General features: G+C 41.2%; 1 non-coding gene across 1 annotated transcript; it reads right to left on the reverse strand.

Annotated features, from left to right (window-relative positions):
- Positions 1–586: 586 nt before the first annotated feature.
- Positions 587–693, reverse strand: LOC121211574 (small nucleolar RNA R71). Its single transcript, XR_005906796.1, has one exon. It is a non-coding gene; the product is annotated as a small nucleolar RNA R71 (small nucleolar RNA).
- Between the last annotated feature and the right edge of the window lie 3,780 nt (positions 694–4,473).

Here is a 4,473-nt window from a genome sequence, read left to right on the forward strand (position 1 = left end):
TCTTTTATTCGCTCCTGACAGGTTTTTATAGTGTATAACTAGAAGAAATCCATCGGGACCATTACTGTTTGATAGTGAGATCGATCACATAGTTCACAGAAACTGAAGAGAAATAAGGCGAAGCTTAAGATACACAGAGGAAGAGCAAGAGGACGATACTTCAACCAGAACCAAGGAGATGGCTAAAAATCAGGAAAATCCGCTACCTCCTGCGACTCCGCGTACTATGTATGATTATGCTAAACCTTTTTTAACAGGAACTTAATTAAGCATAGTTAGGCTTGCTGTCGCTGTAAATAATTTTGAACTGAAACCTATCAAAAATCAAATGATACAACTATTTGTTCAGTTTGATGGTTTGCAGGACGAGGATCCCAACGCTCACTTGGCAAATTTTCTGGAACTTTGTGACATATTTAAAATCAAAGGTGTTTCTGATGATGCCATTTGTCTTCGATTATTTCCCTTTTCATTGAGGAACAAAGCTAAACAGTGGTTGAACTCGTTACCACGAGGGTCAATCACTACTTGGGAACAAATGACCAAAAAGCTTTTATTAAAATAGTTTTTGCCATCTAAAACCGCTAAATTACGTAATGATATCTCTTCTTTTGTGTAGTTGGATTTAGAAACACTCTACGATGCATGGGAGAGATACAAGGACCTTTTGAGAATATGCCCTTACCATGGGTTACCACTCTAGCTACAGGTTCAAACGTTTCATAATGGCTTGAATCCTTCGACTAGACAGATGATTGACGCAGCTGCTGGTGGAACTATCAATAATAAGACACCTAAGGATGCTTATGAATTTATAGAAGAGATGTCACTAAATAATTATCAGTGGCAAGTCATGAGGACAAAGCCAACGAAAATAGCCGAAGTTTTTAACGTCGATTCGGTCACCATGCTCTCTTATCAGGTAGAACTTTTGAATAAAAAATTGATGATTTTCTTGGTTCTTCACATGTTCACCCAGTAATGCAGTGCGAAGGAAGTGGAAGTGGATCAAGCAATTCAGAATACCCACCCTATGGGCACAACTTGGAGAATGAGCAGTTAAATTACATGGGTAATAATCCTCGATCTCAAAATAATCCTTATAGTAACACTTACAATGTAGGTTGGAGGAACCACCCAAATTTCTCATGGGGAGGCCAAGGGAATCAGAGACCACCACCTCCAGGCTTCCAACAACCACCCTACCAACAAGAGAAAAAGCCGAACCTTGAAGAGATGCTAATAAAATTCATCTCGGTGTCAGAAACTCATTTTTAGAATACTAAGACAGCACGTAAGAATCAACAAGCATCGATCCAAGGGCTCGAAACTCAGATAGGAAAACTCGCCAAATTAATATCTGAACAACCACAAGGTAGCCTGCCGAGTAACACTGAATCTACCCCAAGGTAACAACTCAATGCAATTACCATCCAATACAAGGAAGGGTTAGTTGAACATGAACCAGAACCAAGGCAAAGAATCGTGGTAAGTAAAAGAAAAGGTGAGGTAGACCACAGTGAACAAACACCGATAAGTAAAGAGTACAAACCTCATGTGCCATACCCCAATGTGACAAGGAAAGACCGCACAGACAAACAATTCGGTAAATTCCTTAAATTATTAAAGAAATTACATATTAACTTACCGTTTATTGAAGCTCTTTCGCAGATGCCAAACGCAGTCAAATTCTTAAAGGAGCTTTTAACAAATAAGCGGAAGTTGGATGAGGCGTCGCATGTGGAGCTAAATGCATTTTGCTTAGCCATACTACAAAATAAGCTAGCCAACAAATTAAAAGATCCAGGGAGTTTTACGATTCCCTATTTAATTGGTAGCTTAGATGTTAATACTGCTTTGGCTGATTTAGGGGCTAGCATCAATGTCATGCCTTACAAAATGTTTAAGCAACTAGGTCTTGGGAAACTCAAACAAACTAGGATGAGTATTCAATTAGCCAATAAAATTATCAGATTTCTTAGGGGTATTATTGAAGATGTACTCGTTAAAATTGACAAATTTATATTCTTAATTGATTTCGTTGTTCTAGACATAGAGGAGGATAGTAACGTGCCTTTAATTTTAGGGAGGCCCTTTTTAGCAACTACTAGCACGATAATTGATGTTGGTACAGGTGAACTCACACTTCGTGTAGATGATGAAACAATCACTCTTCAAGCTCGTAATTCGAGTAACACTTCAAAAATCGAGGGTGATTGCATAAATCATACTACTAGTACTAATCGTTTGGTGAAACCCTCTGTGCAGAAAAAAGAATCGAAGAGTGCACATGAACCATGTTAAAGCAACAACAAAGGACCTATCTATGAAGAACGAAGGCTACGAGTTGAGGAACTAGATGAATGATGGACACATAAACCAAAACCACGCATTGACGAGCTCAATATTCCACCAAATCAACTTAAGGTTAGAGACAAAGTACTACTGCATGCAATAGATCCTCGTATTGCCACTTCTAAATCTAATGGAGAAATTCCTCTCACGGTACTCAATATTTTTCCATATGGTATAGTCAAGGTAATTCATCCCAAATTTGACATGTTCAAGGTAAATAGTACTCGTCTTAAACCTTATATTGATAAAACTGATAGTAGGGATGAGGAGTGTAAACTCCTCAAACCACCATGACCACGCAACAAGAGAGGTAAGTCGAGCTTAGACTATAAATAAGCACTTCTCAGGAGGCAACCCGAGCACTAACAGTATTGATTTTCTTTAAAATTTTAGTTTTTAACATCTAACCACTAACTGAGTCCTTGAAACACAGGTTTTCTAATCCACACTGCCAGGCACACGGGCGTGTCTTAGGCCATGCTCACACCACGAAAGGAAACATAGTCGTGAGGTACGGCCATGTGGAAACAGGGCAAAATCTTTTCCCAACACGAGATACGACAAGTTGCCACGGCCGTGCGACGTGGCCGTGGGCGAGTCTGTCAAAACAGCATGGGCGTGCAACACGCTTGTGTTTATAAACCGTGGTTGAGACAGAGAATACGCCCGTGCCTACCACCCGTGATCGAGACTGATAAAACAACACGGGTGTGCATATTTAAACACGGGTGTGGGAGAAACGAACGAAGTAGGACACGACAGTGAAACACGGCCGTGTGCACCAACATACCCAAAGAGCACGAGCGTGTGATGAATTTCAGACGTGCCTAAATTTAAAAATCGCGAAACACACGGGCTAAAATTAGGGCACGCAGGAGTGCCCTACGACCGTGTGCCCCAAAATCTATATAAACCCCTCACTGTTCTCATCCTTTCCCCAGAATCCCTAACCTTAGCCGTCGCAACTTCTTCACACGCCCTCCCTGCCACACCTGTGCACCGACTACAACACCACCGTCGACGACCCAAGCTTTTCCCTCTTGCACTTGTTTACTACTTTCTCTCTATTCTCTTCAAATATTTTACTTATTTCATGATTTTTTTTATTTGATTATTTTGAGTAAATATTCATAGTTATAATAATACTTATGCTCTTTGTTAGAAATTTTCCAATTCAGTCAATACATTATGCTACATTCATCCTTTTTTTTATGTCTCCATGGATTTCATGCTTACCCACACCATATTTCATATTATCAAACCCATATGCATTCATTCACTAGATATTTCCGTTAACATTATTCTCATAGTCATATTCATAATAATGACCTGATATATCTGCTTTGGTTGTTTTAGTATATTTTTCATCTAGTACGAGAGCCCCATGAAGTATTCTTATTCAGTTTTAAGCACGCTTGCATTCTTTTGCACACTATTCTTGGGGAGTCTATAACTTTGACTTTGCATTGTAGGTATACAATGTCAACCTCACATGGCAAGAAGACCGCCGTCCCCGCTTTCAAGAAAAGGAACGGAGCAGCGTCATCCTCGGGTCCTACCGCGGAGATCATGTACCTCTTAATTTAGTTTCCCTTAGGACCCCAATAAGAACTCTTTCATATACTTTGGGCCCGACCCTTAGGTGCGGGCCACTACATTGACTGGGCCGCACTTGATCAAGTCCAACTGGCTGACGCGGTCAGAGCCCTTCTGTTGACTGATCCATGGGAGCTCTTCTTTAGGATCATCGAGTCAATGTACCCCGAGCTCACATTGGAATTCTGTTTGACTTTTCACTTCCAAACCGTTATGACAGAGTTTGATGATCCTGGAACAGTCCAGTTCTGCCTTTGTCGTTTAGTGTGCAAGTTGAGCGTACCGGAGTTCGGAATTGTACTAGGGTTGTATACGGAAGAGTTCATGGACAACAACAAACTCGACACCCTTCATCGTCACATCCACTATTCATCGTCCAAATGCTAGAAGGACCTTGTCCCTGCCTCGGCCACCTACTACCCTAGCCGCTCCAAGGCCCTCCATCCTTGAGGTACCTACACACCCTCTTGGCCCACACTCTGATAGGGAGACGAGAGAGCACCGGCATCGTCAACACTCACG

This window comes from Gossypium hirsutum, chromosome A12 (genome assembly GCF_007990345.1).
Source record: "Gossypium hirsutum isolate 1008001.06 chromosome A12, Gossypium_hirsutum_v2.1, whole genome shotgun sequence".
In the NCBI taxonomy this organism is placed as follows: domain Eukaryota; kingdom Viridiplantae; phylum Streptophyta; class Magnoliopsida; order Malvales; family Malvaceae; genus Gossypium; species Gossypium hirsutum.